The 17,375-nt window shown below is 37.9% G+C and overlaps 1 protein-coding gene across 7 annotated transcripts in view; it reads left to right on the top strand.

Moving 5' to 3' along the window:
- Positions 1–17,375, top strand: part of LOC108425192 (cAMP-specific 3',5'-cyclic phosphodiesterase 4D-like) — a 264,509-nt gene that overhangs the window by 148,213 nt on the left and 98,921 nt on the right. The gene's annotated exons all lie outside the window — the stretch shown is intronic.

The raw sequence follows: 17,375 nt of genomic DNA, 5'->3' as shown, positions 1-17,375 counted from the left end.
TTGGCTCTGAATGATTGATGAGGACAGAGTGCTGCTTTCCTTCGTGGTGATGGAGGGACAGTAAAGAGGGCCAAAGCTTTGGGTGACCATGTCAGTCCAGCCACTCTGCAACTCATCTCATGTTTCTGACCCAGTATTACTCAGTGATCTGCACCCCAAGAATCAAGGAAAGCTATGCAACGTCTGAATTGGCACATTTTGGTCTGTGCATGTTCATCTGTCACACTGTACCTGCAATGTCTCTCAGAAAACACTGCTCACAATGTTCCTACAACATATGGCTGGTTACGTAACATAATTTCCTGTTGACATCAGGTGTTTTTCCTGTTTTGGATTTGGATTTTGGATTTTGACAGTGTTGTCCAAGCTGTTGCTCTATCACGACTTACCAAAGTGAAGCTACAATGGAGATGTGACTGTGCTGAGTTGTAAAAATGTCTTCATGTTAGATTTTGCTGTCATGGTAGCAGCAAGGGTTGCACATGTAGATCCCGAGAAGGCCATACCCATCGTGAAGTATGCTGGTGGGAGCATCGTGATGTGGGGCTGCCTCTCTGCAAATGATACTGAAGGCATTACACATTACCGAAGGAACATGAATGGAGCAATGTTCGGGACATATTAGAGGAGAATTTTATTTCATCACCAAAGAAACTGAAACTGGGGAGGAGATGGATGTTTCAACAAGACGATAATCCCAAAAAATAACTGAAGCGTGCTTGAATCACATAGGAAAAAATGGAGGATTTTGAAACTGGTCATTAGAGGAACACTTATAACCTTGGGCAATTGAAGATGATTTGACAAAAGAAATGGCCCAAAATACTGAACCACAACAATGCAAAAAGCCAATCATTTGTTTAACATTGACATTTTGAAGCCATAGTTGCCAATAATGCAATAAACTACTGCTATTATCACATGTTAATTAGCATTTGATAATCATGCATAATTCTACCAACAGCTTCATTAACTATAACATTTAAAAAATACTAAGTGAGCATACAAGGTCATCCAGAGCACAAATTTTTTAAGCATTATTGTTGATTAGAGAAAACCGATGTGTGATTTATATTCCTAATCATGGGAGATGAAGTGAAGAGCAGACTAAATGACACACAAAACCATTTTTTATTAGTCTTAAGTGGTTAACCAGTCTTTGGCTGGTTAGAGTCATCCTAAGAAAATCTTGTGCTTAAAATGTGAGAACATTTTTGCCACAAGCTCCCCCAGGGTGAAACTGACTGTGTGGATAAGAAAAGATCTTAACAAGATGACCAAATAACACATAGAACTTTAAGTACCCATAGACTTTTCTCATAGACAAGTGGTTCAGATATTCACTTAAGGAGGCTGGCAGATTTTAGCTTGCAGGTATGTAATCTCTCAGGGCAAGACGGCTCTAGTTATACAAACATGTCTTGTTAAAGGAAGATGTTGCTGTGGAAGTAATTTGTTGAATTGTTGGTTGTGATGCTTCCTGTCACTCAGTAGGAAGCCGCATCTAAACTTTGCTATATATATGCACATATAGATAGAAAGTATATCATTTAGGACATGGTATTAGAGCTAGGTGTATATATATATATATATATATATATATATATATATATATATGTGCTGATGATGTCCTGCAGTTAAAACTACTGCCAAGTTGAATGTTTTTTGGCGATTGACACAAATTGTCATGTTGTATCTCTTTGTATTTTGCATCATCCATCCGTTCTTCACAACAAGATGTGCGGTCTCTGCTGAGGAAAAGCATGCCTACAACGTAATGCTGCCACCCTCATGATTCACTATTAAGATGGTGTTTGTTGAGGATTGGGCAGTGTTAGACTTTTTGTGGCCAAAAAGCTTAATTTCTGTCTTATCTGACCACAAAATCTTATCTTACATTTTAGCTGGGTATCTGTCATACTTTGTGGAAAGCTCCATATATGCTCTGATGTCTTTTTTCTTCAGTGAGGGCTTCATTCTAGCCACCCTTCTTTACAGGAGTTGTATGTCGAGCTCTTGATTCTGTTGACTGGTGCACCTTCACTCCATTCTCAGTCGTTGAACTCTGTACCTCCTTCACAGTGATTGTTGGCTTCTTAGTGGCCTCCCTCACAAGTGCTTGGGTGATATGATGCCTCTTCCATTTCCTTACAGTTAAGTCAACACTGCACACTGGGTTATCCAAACCCTTTATTTCACATTTTGTATCTTCTACATGTCTATAACTGTGAAATCTGTGATTTCCTATGCTTTTTGGTCTTTTTGGATTTTAAATCAATACTGAAGTCTTCTAACAGTTAAGAAAATAAGTCAAAAATAACTTTATATTCCATTTATTTCTCTACTTTTATTTTTCCACTCACCACCTTTTAATTACATATTGCTTAAAAACGTATTTCCCATTTTTGTCACCCTTCATGATTTTAATGGGGCATGTCTGGTTAGACAACATCTGAAATATTATTGGCTAAAAGTTTCTGCATTAAACATTACTGTGTTTATGATTGGCGTGAAGATGTTAGTTTGGTCCCCGCGACCCTGAGGGAGAAGCGGCTTAGAAAATGGATGGATGGATATTAGTCTGGAGCTTACCATTGTTATTGAATTTCTAGTTCAGAGTGGCATTTTACTGCACTGTACCTAACATCACCGAAACGTTCACCTTTCGTGAGACATTCTGTATTCCAGCATGTTTGTTTAACATGTTGTGACTCCATATATGTTATTTCATAGTTTTGGCATTTTCACTATTATCCTCAAATATGGAAAATCATTAAATGAGAGAAACATTTGACTGGTGAATCACCTTTATTTTCAGTTGACTCAGTGAAAGAGATTCAGTGTGTTTATATTTCATTTCCAAATGAGGAGTATGTGACATGTTTACCAGTGGGTTCTGGTAAAAGCTTGAACTATGAGGCCTGACTCATACTGTGATTATGTTAAGACCAACTAGTTGTGCCCAGGGAGCCATTTACCAAACCCGTGCGAATCCCTGTTTTGAATCAGTCCCTCTTTTTACAGTCACACCCTGTATGTCTGTGATTTACCAGAAAAAAAGATTATAACAGAGAGATGTAGTGCTGTACTCTGCTCCTAGGTATTTTGCCTCGGAGAGGAGATCTGTTGAGACAGATGTGTTCTTAAATGGTCTTCACCCTGAAAGGATGTTAGCCTTAAGAAAAGCCTCCACTTACTTAAGAGAATAAAGCCTACTCAAGCTTTAATAAACATGCCTGCCTCTGAAGACTCTTAAAGCTGCATTTGGGAATTTGGGCACAGCCACTACAGGATTAGCTGAGAGTTAATTCACAGAAAGTACCGCAAATCAACAATGATTTTTCTAGTAGCTGCAGTCCTGCAGGATTTCTGTTTGAACGTTGTTCTCTTGAACCAAGCTTAACTTTGTTGGCTTCAGATTCAGAAAGGCTGCTGAACTACAGTTTTTACAGAACTATCAAAACACCCCTTCTATTTATTGAGTTCAGCTACCTAAAAAAGGCACCAATGCTGACACAGGCATTCAGCTGCAAGATCTCAGTAGAATGAGAAACTCTGGAGCAGTGATCCATGAGCATAAGGTCGCCATGCCCAATGCAAAGTGTTGGCTAGAGGGTGAATTAGCCCCACAGCACCGGGCTATAATATGGATTACAGTGGCGTTTGTAATCCAGGTGCCATAATACAAAAAATCACATCTTAATTTAGGAAACATATCTTACAACATCTTATCACAAGTTAGTAAGTCCTAAATTACTCAGTTGAAGTTGATAATCACCTGTTACATCTGTTACCAAGAAACCAACAATATGCACACAGTTCAAGCGTAACACATAATCAGAATAAAAAAAAGAGTAAGGTAGTTAGCCAAAGAGCTACTGTTGTGAAATAAATGTCAAAACAAAACTCAAATAACCTGGAAGCTTGAAAAGATTAAGAAAGTTGTGGCTGCATCCCTGGCTGTTCACCGTCCTCCAGTTTCAGCTTCCATTAATCAAAGCTTTAGCTGCTAACACTAAAGCCAACTACTCCATTTTTCATACTGCCACTGACGGAATGTCATTGGACAGCTGGACATGCTTGGAGGAGAGTCTAACTGCCAGAGCTATGATGTTATGTTAGCGTTGGCTAGCATCATGCTAAATGATGGGGGGGAAGGGAGGAGCAGCTTGCCAACCCAGAGAGCGTGAGGCCCATTGTGCTCACTTGGATTCTTGGCCATGGATGTCTGTGGCATCACTGGGGAACAAACTCAACAAACTCCTGATTATAAGGCACTTTTTTTACTGAGAATAAGTGACAGTGTGCTGGCTACCAAGCTATCTAGAGCTGTAGGAGAGTTATTCGGACAGCACTGGGCAGTGAAGCATATAGCTAAGTTACACAGCATGTTTTGGGTGGCTTAATAACCTTCACTGACCAGAGGTGACTGAAATGTTTTTTTTATATATTTTTATATATTTAAATAATTATGATATAATTGACTGTTAATAATAGTTACACATTCATTAATAAGTGCATATTTAAACATAATTAAACATTTTAGACATCTACATAGTGGTATACAGATAATCAATATTCATTTTTAAATTGTAGAAACCTAATAATTAATTATAGTTTGTTAATGATGATAATGATTTAGTATTTTTATACTCATATCTCACAAATGATACAACTTGAAATGTCTAGCATATAAAAGCATTTCATAATGATTATGAATGAATTATCTACATCCCGTTTCAAGTGGTTATGTAGGTAGTTATTATCTTACTGCTTTGTGATGTATGAACTTTTGATTAATGATCAGATAATCAGTATGATGATGACGCTATTATTATAATGTAAAGCAACTTTATGAGTTATTGAAATGCATTTTGTATTATGTATTACAATAATAATAATAATAATAATACATTTATGAAAAAAAAATACATACATTAATTTGTATGCCACCAAGCAAACTGTTAACTATTCAAATGGTAGCACTTATTAATGCACAAGTGACTATTACATAATTCTATTAGATAATACTATTATTAACAAACTCTAAGATAATGATTAAATTGCTATTTATGAAGAAAACAAAGCAACAGTAAGAATAATAAAAAGTTAAGAAGCATGTCTTTAGCTTGTCTTACTCTTAAAGAAAATGCTAATTTTTATAGAATATTCCAAAATGTTTGATATTTGCCATCTTTACTTTTGATATTGGAATAAATGTGGGATTAACCAGAGTCTACAAATGTTTTTGTAAAAATGTTTTGTAAATGTGTTGCCACTCTTGACTTTTCATTCATTTCTGCAGTTTGGATTTTTGCCTTAAAAGATCTCAGATGCCGATGCCTTAGTAGAAGGTGCCTTTGATTTGTGATGGGCTCATTAGCACTAATAGAAAGGTTCTGGGAGGGCGAGGAATGCACTGGGACACTCTTAATTGCCGCAAGGCCTCTCAAAAGTTCATGGCCACAAAGCTGGAAGCTCTAGGTGGCAGCACAAGCGGGTTGTCAGTCAGTGTGGAAATCCGTGATGCATGATAATGAGTCATTGAGAAGCGATCAGCGTACGCAAATGTCGCCTACTGTGCTGGCACGCAGACCTGCTCCTCTGACGTCATCAGGTGAAGTCGGGGCTGTGGTCTTTTGGGTTTTCTGCACGCATTAAGCATGCATGTCATGGCATGTAACTACACGCAGGAGGCCTGTTTGTCGTTCCAGGGATGGTGTTACCTTCTGGCTGACCAAAGTGCACAGGGAACATGAGAACCTGTGAGGAGGAAAAGGGTGTAGGATGTAGAAAAGGGGTACATTTGGTGAAGTTCGTGTCAGCATTGAAAGTGTATTACACTAGTTTTCATAATTCATCATGTAGTGGAGTATTTTTATAGCAGTGTTTTTAATGATATTCTAATCTGTGCTCATTTGAGGACTCTTAACAACTGGCTAGAAAACCAGCAGAATCTAAGCTTTGTCCATTCATTGATTATTCATGCTAGAACACAGGAGCTGTATAACCTGTAGACTAGTTTAATAATGCATGTGTACTAGTATAAGAAGCATCTGATGTTTTCAAAGTGTTCGCAAGTTGATTTATATGAGTCAGAGTCACTGCTGTGCAAGTTGTGTCTTGAGTCTTTAATAGAGAATTGTAGTTTAGTCTTACTAGCTGCAGGCGTTGTATTAGACCAAAGCAAACCCCTCACTCAGTGTTGCACTGAGCAGATTTCGTATCGTCTGATAATTTGAAGAGTTTCTCTGTTCTTTTAGCTTCAGTGGCTACATGGAAAGCGGTGAAGATTGTTGTGCTCTGAAGCGAGGTTACGTGGATCCAGGCATGAATTAAACAAAGTTAGCTATTGTCCAGGGTAAAATAGCCTTCCAGAAAAAGAGAAAACAGAAGAACATAATCCATTCATTCACATACATTATTATCCCCCATTTTTCTATTTTTGTAATTTTCACACCTAATAGTTTAGACTACAAATATGGTGGCTTAAAAGAAGGGATGAAGTTTTCAAATACTAAATAGAGAAACAAAACCAATCTTATGAGTTACTACTTGAGTATTCAGATTATTCAGGACAGCCCGATCACGCTTCTTTTTAAGGTCCCCTTGTAGCCTGTCTACTAGCTTTCTGGTATTAGGGTGATTATTAGGGCCAGGTTTGTTGTGTTGGGAACAATTAGAGTTTAAGGTTAGAGTGAATGTTAAGTTTACATTCTTAAAAAATAAAGGGTTGTTTGCAGCAATCCCACCACTTTTGGTCCCCTAAAGAACCTTTCACCTGAGACATTTCCTTCTAAACGTTCCTTAAGGTCCCAGAAGTTCTTCTATCTTATCTCTCCAAAGAACCCATTTGAGTAGCTGTATTTTTTAAGAAAGTAGGAATAGGGAAAATTCATGTTGAATTTAAAAGATTTCGAATCTCAGTTCAAATAATATCATTTCATTGATGAAATATCTAAGAACATTTACAGTAACTATCAAAATGTTGCCATATTTAATTTATGTAAGAAGGTGTGCACAGGTCATGTGTGCACAGTGAGAATAATGAAACCATGAACTCTCAAGCCTAATTCCAAACTCCTCAAGTCACAATACTAATGCTCAAAATCCAGCCCAATTCCATTTGCTTGGAGGCCCAGATGCTCCATCAAATAGGATCACACAGCTATAAAGGAAAATGTCCTAAACTGAAGAGTGATGGTTACATTGAGTAGAAGCCACATTTATACCATCCTGTGGTAAATACCATAAAGGCTCCCTGACCTGCTATGTGCTAAATAGTACGTCTTTTCTCTTAAGCAATTGGATGCTAACAGTGATCATTATGTTAAGGTTTGTTTAACTGACAATGTTACTCACTATTTGCGTGAGCTGCGATGACTCGTTTTCGACAGGCCTGCACACTCAGTGGCACATGCAGCACTCACGAACACATACAGCCTTTTAATTCACTGAGAACTCGGATCTGAAGCAGAAAGTCCAGTTGGATCTGATTTTGACAGATGGCATCGGCCTTCGCCTGCAGTTGCGCACAAATGTATCTGTAATTGCTCCATCTGTTGTCAGAATGGGGTAATGAAGCTTTTCATCTATTCTGATCATTTCCACTTGATGTTTCTGCCTCGTTCTTCTCACACTCGTTTCTCTTTAATGAAATCTCTTTAATGGGATGTATAGTGTTGAGGTCATTGCTTTCTAAAAAGTTCTGTCTTCTCTTCAGTGAGCAGTAACTATTGCATAATGCTCTCAGACTTCATTTAATACACAATTAGATACAAATTAGATATAAAGAGAGTTAGTTGGTAATGAGTATAAATAAAGTTAAGTACTGCTACCCATTCAATTACCTCTACAGTGTTTACCTAAATTCTTGTTAGAGTTCAGCTTGTTTCGGGGCAACGAATTGAGCCTGTGCAATAGAATGATGTAATCAGATGTTAGGAATGATTTACAAGTAACCCAATAAGAATGTTATAAAGCCGATAATTGCAGTGTTTGGAAAAGGGAACAGATGGACCTAGAAAGGAATGATCATTTTTAACAGCTTGCTATGTATTATTAAATGACACATATATGTTATGTTTTGCTCATGTTTTGATTGTTATCCAAAACTGTAAAAGTAAATAAAACTTTTAAAAACATTATTACGCAGAAGCTGTAAAGATACAGGAGAGTAAATTAAAACTAAGTACAGTAAGAAAGCAAATTTTTGCTGGAGTCTGTGGTAAATTTTAAGCATTTACCGTAAAGCTTAAGTGTCTTGATGGTCTGGATGACTTGTAAAATTAGAAAAATTTAATTATTTCTTAGTTTTCAGCATAGCTTAAGTCTCCTGATGGTTCAGATGAGTTTACAAAATATTGTATAGTTCCCACAGGCATGTTTAGCTGAATTCAAGAGCCCTTCTGCAATAATGTTAAAAAAATTGTTTTTGCACATGGATGTGGCTTTGGAACTCACTCACATAAGTTTAGCAGTCTAAAGTTTCTCCACAAGAGGGCACACGCTGATCACTTTCATTGAACTGTATCATCAATCAATGTAATTAAAAAAAAAAAGATAATGTGGTGATGACTATTCTTAGATATCCTCTAGGCCTACTGCAAATTGAAATACAACACACACTAATATGGTGTGGATGTTGTAATATGCACTGTGCTTATTGCAAGCGCCGAAGACTCCAAATGTAAAATTGCACTGTTGTGCTTTAAAAATGAGTTTTGAGACCACGACACACTAGATGCACTTCGCAACAAGCTGCATCCAAAAAATGAAAAAGCGTTGTTCATAGTGAAGGTTTGTCAGTGCTCAGTGACTCTGAACGCTGTTTAGTTTCTCAGTGTGCCATTTTGCTGTTCCTACATTAAATTATATTTCCACAAATCCATTTTGAGAGCACAAAAAGCCACAGATGATAACATGTGGCTTGAAATATACAAAGAGAAACAGACAAATGCTAATGATGTATTACCACAGCTAATGTTACTGACCTAGTCTTTTTTTCGCCTTGTATCTTTTAGCTTGAAAATAGCAAGTTTGTGTAGAGATAGTAAACTGATGATAAATGATGTTGAAAGTTTTATTTCATTCAATTATTTAAGTGGAGCATAAAAAAAATGATGCTGAACTCCCAATGCAGCCAATTCTGTGTAGTATAGCATACATGTGCTACTTGATGCTACACAGTACAGTGCAACATGTTCAGTGGGCAGTGGCTTTTAGGCTCATTTTGGTATCCAGTCAGTGTAGAGTAAGTCTGCAGAATAAGTACAGACACAACGAGAAAGTAATCAGTCAAACACAGTGGACAACTATTTGTATCCTCTGTAGGATGCCTTCCTTTTTTTTGAGGAAAGGAAGCAGAGTGGATGGATTAGTGGATGGGTGATCAAGATTACAGGGTACTAATTCCTATGGTAGGGAAAAACACAGCTGTAGTGCAAAACATGGTATATAAGAGCTTTTGCCTTCACCACAAGTTTGCTCTTTAGGCTGGTCCAGTCCATGCCTGCGCCTGCTGTGGTGCATTCATTCTCATGTCACAGTGGTCCATACAGTGGTCAGTGTAAAGCTCAGTGAGAGACTGCTATTGGGATTTGATCGCTCAGCAGGAGCCAAGATGTGACCTCTATCCCTGCTTCACTGTGTACCTGAACCAGCAGCATTTGACATTTCCCATTTCAGCCAGCCAGAACAGCCTGTGACAGCAGCAACAAACACACACACACACACACACACACACACACACACACACACACACACACACACGCACGCACACAAAAATGAAATCCACATGCACAGACCACTGTGCTGGCTGCACCTCCCATTATATAACTGTTTCACATCTGTGATTTTATTTATATATAGTTTATATTCATTTTCTTATACCAAAACTTTGTAATTCCATTTATTTTTAAATGCCAGCTGAAGTTTATATCAAAAGTGTTTATGATGAAAGGACCAATAACTAATGATCAGAATTTTCAATTAAAGTTGTGGGGTTGGATATTATGATGACTATATAAGAAAATTAAAATAGTGTCTAAAAATAGGTAAAATAAATACAGAGTCCTTTTTGGCTATGTGAACAGAAACCTAACTTTTCATTACATACAAAAATACAGTTTTCATTATTTTGGAAAATAAAAAGAAGAGTCATATTGCTTTTTATACATTCGTAACTATTTTGGATATAACAAATAAAAAAATAGGTTTTGATCTTCATTTTAAGAATTTGAGATGTAGGTAATGCAACTAAACAAATAAAACTGAAGAAAGGTCCTAAAAAATAAATAGTGTAATTAATAAAAATGGATTAATATAATTTTTTTGTGAGGAAAAAGTTAGAATATCCCCTCATTTATTGTTATTTAAAATGCCTAAAATTAGATATCAGGAGCATTAGATCAGCTGCAAAAGAACAGGACATGATTAGAGAGGATTTTGGAAGAGCCTGTCTTTATTAAACTTTAGAAATTTTTTTGGTTTGCTCTTAATTGTTGAAGATTCAAAGGTCTCTCTGAGGCCTTCAGAAAGAAGGTTGTAGATGAATATGAGCTTGGGAAAGGATTGAAAAAGATGAGAAACCAGCCATTCCACTGTGTGCAAAACAGTTTATAATTGGAGAACATTTAAAAGATCTGTGGACATAACCAGGTCAGGCCTGAAATTTCATCACACGACCTACAAGTAGCTTTTGCCACAGTTGATGTCAAAGTACATGTATCTACCATTATAAAGACACTACACTAGTTTGAACTTAATGGGAGGTGTGCAAGAAGCAAATCCCTGAAGTTTGCCAGAACTTCTGAAGCAATATGCCTTGGACAGATGAATCTGAAGTTGAAACGTGAGCACAAGAAACTCATGCCAACTGTGAAGCATGGAGGTGGAATTGTTTGGGGCTGCTTTGCTGCAGGGCCGGGCAAGCTCTCCATCATAAAATCCACTATGCATTCATTATTGTGCCATAGGGTACTTGAGGAAACTGAAACTGAAGCGGAAGTGTACCATGCAACATGTCAGTGGTCCAAAACATTCCAGTAAATCCACCAAGAAATGGCTCAAAAGAAAGAAATAGAGAGTTCTGAAATGGCAAAGTCAAGCCAGGATCTTAATTACACACACACACACACACACACACACACACACACACACACACACACACACACACACACATATGTGATCTGAGCACTGGCTATTGTAATATCTAATAATGCATATTTCTTATAATTTGTTTGTTGATGCCATGCAGCAATTACAAGGTAAAGAGTTTACACAGTAAAATGGTCTTTTTCTCAGAAATCTGCTACAGTTAGGCATTTTTGTGTGTGTTTGTTCAGGGTTAGGGTATGTTATCAGCAAGGTTGCTTGGAGTCAGGGGTGCAGTGATAGGGAGGCCTACTGAAGCCATGCATGGCCTAGTGCAGGAGGAGATAGAGCCCTGTGAGCCTTCAGGAGAAAATGCTCTCCTTGTTATCTCGGCCCCTTACGCACCAGAGGAGACAGTGTGTGAAGGGCAAGAGCAACCAATAACGTCTTCCCCAACTGAATTTCTGACCAGGGTCGTATACAGTGCTGTGTCACTGAGAGTGCACTGGCCCTGCCATATTATGCTAATGTAACAGCTCAAATGTCAGGACACAGTATGGGGTGTAACTCAGAGAGCATGCAGGCATTCTTTTTCTTTCTCAAATTTCTGGCTGTCCAATCAGTTTATACATTAGCACAAGGCACTGTTTAAAGTCAGGCTTTACAAGTTGACATGCGAGTATATAGTTTCTTTTGTATAATGTGTGTATTTGAAATTGTAGATGCTTTGTACAGAACCTGCACTTCATGTTAGTCCAGTCACAATCACAAATTTTTAACCGATTAGCCTAATTGCTATGCAAATAATTGCAAGCGACAATTGAACTGACATTTTTTTGTTCATGACATGCAGCTACTGAAGTACAAGACTGAAGTGGGCAAAATGGCTGATTAGATATCTGGATTTCTAGCTGATAATATTTTGTAGCTCCTAGCTGAAGACAGACAGCTCAAACCTAAATAATCAAGCATTACTCACCTGCCCACTGAATGTGTTACAGCAGCAGTCAGAAGTTAAATGTAAATGTGTTTTGTGCTTTTGATTATTTGATTATTCTCTTTCTGTTTGTTGTGACTTAAATGCATGATTGTTGAAATTGTTATGTGATACCATTGCTGGACCTGAGAGTGTAAACAAAATTAGTTGAAACGAATTGGCTTTAAATAAGTGATAATGAATTGATGTGGGCTATAAATAGTCCTCTGACTAAAGCGTTTATTTCATGCAAGTTTTTCTCATGCACGTTCAGATTTCTTATTGATTACACAAGCGTTCAAGCATCATAACAATAAAAAGATTTTTCCCCCACATTTCTGTCATATTAGAATGTCCTTAGCATTCGACATATTTATGCTTCGATGGTCTTTCCATAAATCACTCAAAGCACCATGGGGTGCAGGGATAAGGTGGATGTGTCCAAATGTTTGTAGACACCTTTAGTACTATTCTTGGTGCTTTCAGGTACACCCATTGCTGACACAAGTGATCATTTGCATACACACAGCTTGCATAATCTCTATAGAAAAGCACTGACAGTAGAGCAGGATGCTCTGGAAGAGCTGCACATGAGCCTAAGGTCATCATGCTCAAAGCCAAATGTCAACTATAGGGGTTTGTGCTGTGGAGCTGGGGGACTGTGTTCTCTGGAGCGATTGAGTACCATCCAGTATCTGTATAATGAGTTGGAGTGGGGTCTGTGATCCAGAACTAATCACCCAACATCAGTACCTGACCTCAGTAATGTGGCTCAGTGCAATCAGATCCACGCAGGAGCGTTCCAACGTCAAGTGTAAAGTCATCTCAGAAGAGTAGAAGCAGTTACTGCAGTTACTGTTAACACCTCTGATTTCAGGTAAAACATTGTTAGAGCAGGTGTCTACAAATGATGATAATAATAGTAATACATTTTATTATAGAGCACTTTTAACAAAGTAGCTCAAAGTGCTTTACAATCAAAGTCTAAAACTAAGTAGTAAAAGCAAAAGTACAATAAATACAATAAAAGTAGAAAATAACAGAATGAAGAAAAAGAAAATTAAATTGATGAGAAATTAAAATAGATTACAACAGTATTTTCAGTTAGGCTAGATTAGATAACATGTTTTCAATGCTTCTTAAAAATATGTACTGAACTCGACTGCCTAATTGTAAGGGGTAATGATTTCCACAGTTTAGAAGCATAAAAAAGAAAGAGACCTCCCTGCTGTTTCTGTAGTTTACACAGGGAAAATTTGGAATGGGCCAGAATCTGCTGATCTAAAATCACATGGTGGAACATAGAGAGACAGACATTGAGTGAAGTGCTAAGCGATTTAGAGTTTTAAAAAACAATAAATTAACAGCCAAAGCAGTTCTTTCAAAATGCTCTCTATTTTCAGCCTTTGTTAGGATCCCTGCTGCTACATTTTGTACTAGTTGTAGAAGATGGATGGTTTTATTCTGAAACCCAGTAAAAAGAGCATTACAGTAATCAATTCTGTGTGTGACAAATGCATGTACAAGTTTCTCTGCATCGCAGTGGGAGGGATAAAAGTCTGACTTCAGTAATAGTTTTAGAACTTCATGGTACTTTGCTTATACTTTATTTGCTTGCCATCTTCAACGGCTTATTCATAATTCATAAATCTTAAAATGCATTTTTCAGTAACTACTACAGGTTATACAGTAACTGCTGTGTGGATAATATATAACTTACGTAGCTAAGAGTGAGACTCTGAAGTGTGGGCCCACGTACAGGCCCTTTCATGTCTAGATCTTTGATTAAACTCTTGGGTCAGTGTTAAATTCTGATACATATAACCTACCACCCCTTTTCTTTAATATGAAGCTGCAAAGATCCCAAGTTGATTCCCCTTTTGCCACAGCAGCCTCAGGAGAAGCAGCCTGCTCTGCGCTTCTCTTTTTACTGTAAGCAAGACAGTAGTGTTCTCATAGTGCAAATAGCACCAAACCACTTGTGGCCACACAGATTCTGGCATATGCTCCGGTGCTGGACGGCCTCAATGCATTCCTGTAACAGTGCATTCATAGAAATTCCCTAATGAAGCTCTCATTTGTCAACAGGGTTTTCTGAGGTGATCCTGAAAAGACATCATGGATTTTTGGCTCAAATTTTTATGTCTGATATTATTGGTACAATTAGACATTTTTGGATTGGTTTGAATGGACGCATTGTGAAGTTATGTTTTGGGATTTTGCTTAGACTAACTTTAATTTCTGAGAACAGTCTTGAAGATGAAGAGGAGTGAAAGAGCCCAAGAGAGATAGACATCCCACTCACTGTCTCTCAGCAGTCAGTAATGCTGTTTCTCATACACATGAACTTCAGCCTTTTTCTTCGTTCCATACAGATCCCCAAACTGAGAATGCAGTTACTTCCTGCAATAATAATTCAGCCAACTTTCCACAATCCCCAATGTCGTATTGTACCATTTTCATGGGCCAAAACAGTCAATTATGGAGACTGTGCGTTAAGTTTATAGGATATTCTCCTAATCCAGATCTTGTTGAGCCTTAAACCATCATTCAAGCTACAACAAACATAATGTTCATTGTCCTTTGAAATGCTGTAGCGGTTCTCCTGTGCAACTGTTGAGCTTTAAAACAGAGAACAAACAACCAAAGCAGAACTGCTCAATTATGTTACAGACCTTATGGCTTTTCCAAGGCTCGCATCTTGGCTGTTGGCTAAGACACTGGCTAGGGCTCCATGGAGAGAGCTGGCGCTTCCAAATGCATTTAATCAGCATTGCTCTGCAGGCTGCTCTGCGCGTGGTTGCTGTGTTCACGGTGATCTAAATTGACTCTAGGCATCAGGCGCTTTCTTGACTGCAGCAAACCCAATGTGACATTTATGCCCAGCGCCAAACAACACAAAGCTTTTAATAAGTAAACATGGACCCATTGGTACACATGGGAGATGAGGCCACTCAAAAGCAAGAAGCTCCAACACTTAAAGGGGAACCGTCATGTTTGGATGTGTGAAGCTGCTTCAGAGATTTGAAAGAACTGCTGTCTTTACTATCAAAAGTCAGCATGTTTACTGACAATTACTATTCGGGGGGGGATGCGCAATTGTGCCACAGGAAGTCTGTAATGTTTATGACCAATTTGCGTGGGTTAAGAGATCTCAAAATCAGTGACAGAACTGGGAGTGGCTACTCGATTTATGCACTGCAGTTATTCCAGAAAAGAACAGAAAACATATTAAAACATTTAATTTTGCCAATTCGCTATTTACCCTAATGGACTTTCATTAGCTTGGGAATTCACAGCAAACAGTCAACATCATCACATAAAATGAAACTTGTTTTAGTGTTCTGAATTGTACGCTTGAGGCTGGACAGCATACACTGGCCTGATTTTAGCCACAAAGGACACAAGTAAACACTTCTACATTCATGCTTAATAAACTTCTTTTCCAGAGAATCTCATAGTGTTTTTACAAGCATGTCGATTGGCACAGGATAATAGAACCCAGGGTTAATTCTGTACTTTTTTTATAGAATGTAAAAGAGACCGGAACCTTTACTGATATGAGAGTGCAAACGCAGTCTGTAAAAATGATATGGCATATTCAGTCGAGTCTAAAATAGCAGTAAAAATGACCCCACCTCCCCTTATGAAACTAATTTTGTCTAAATAGTCATTTATAGCAAATATGTTTATTAATTCCGTAGAAAACATTGTTCTTTACTGAAACTGCAATGCTAAATGACTCATGTTGGATGAGGACTTGATATAGATGAGCTGATATAGCCACACCCCCACCAACTTTACATTTAGTATGGAACTATGGGAGATAATCAAATGTATAGGTTCTAGAATAAAACAGTACCGGAGTAATGCTACGTAGGGCAGGAGACACCCTGGACAGGTTCTAATAGAAGTGTGTCAGTGGTTTATTTTTTCACATTCACTGCAGGTTTCGCATTTTTGACTTGTGTTAAAGGTTAAAGGTAGTGTTATACGTCACATCTCACAAACCCATGTATCATCTAGAATTCTGAATACACTAGTTGTAAATGTGACAGTTTACAAGTGGGAAAACTGGTATTTCCCAGTTTCTGACACCACTCAATGCAGCATAATTATCAAGTCCCAGTGTGTTAGTGTGGACTTGGTTTCATTCCATCTTCAAACCACTCAGTAACCTCATAGAGAAAAAACTGAATTGAGGGTGATTCTGTTTTGGATGTGGATCAGTTTTCTTTGTTGATGAAGCTTAGAGTGATTCACATATACATTTAAAATGGTTTGGCTGTAGTAGATTGTGCATGACCTATGATTTCCTATTACAGTGTGTATAAGTCTTTGAGTGACATACATAAGTAGCTAAGCTTGTGCTGAACTGAAAGGTGAATAATATTTGATATTACTTCAGACATTGACAGCATGACATGTAAAACACAAGCAGAAATACTGCAGACTTTAAAGTGTTAACAAACACAATATGTGATGCTTTGTTTTTGGTAGTTGAGCCAAACTTATTCTTTCACTGCAGCCAAAGGATTTGATATAATACCATCTAAAGCTGCTATCCTTAGTTGCAGTAGCCTCAGGTCAGAGAACAGGCTTTGTGACGCATGACTTATCTTAACAAAACTCTCAGTGAACATCATTTACATTTTGTCACAAGGATGCCTTTGATTTTTTTGTTTTTGCACTAACATTTGGTTTCATTCAGTAGTGCATATAAACCAGTGAAACTAGATCAGTTGCATTGTTTTTAGGACAAATTTGGGGGTGATTTGTTACTTGTCTGCTTATTCAAGGAAAAATGAATAAAGAAGAATCAAGCAGCTGACAACAGACCTAATTCTTTGATATGGGCTTCACTGCAAAGTTGTCTGTTTACACTTTACTCTTTGTCCTAAAATGGCAGGAGGCAGGCATGTCAGGGCTCCCTGAGGGTCTGTTGGTTATGTCATTGCTGAAGAGTCTTGCTTAAAATGTTAATTTGCTTCTGATGGAAAATAGTGTAATATTCAGGTAGTGGAGAGTTGTGAGTCCCAACCATGCCTGTTTCTGTGTAGGTGGCAGAGGTGTACTTCATTGTTCTTTATTTGTTGGGGCTTTAACCTGTGTGTCGTTATAATCGTTGCCCTTTTTGCTCAGGTCCAGGTTTCTAATTTCTGTTCACATTCATGATTGTAAGTGACCCATATCTGTCAATACTGTGAACTCATCCCTGCCCTGAAAGGACCTACAAGCACACATTTTGACATGCTGCTGACAGTAGATGATGACAGCCATGATATGCACATTTACAGTGAAGTAT

This window comes from Pygocentrus nattereri, chromosome 18 (genome assembly GCF_015220715.1).
Source record: "Pygocentrus nattereri isolate fPygNat1 chromosome 18, fPygNat1.pri, whole genome shotgun sequence".
NCBI lineage: Eukaryota > Metazoa > Chordata > Actinopteri > Characiformes > Serrasalmidae > Pygocentrus > Pygocentrus nattereri.
Note: the sequence above shows the minus strand (reverse complement) of the source record. Positions and strands in the feature narration are given on the sequence as shown.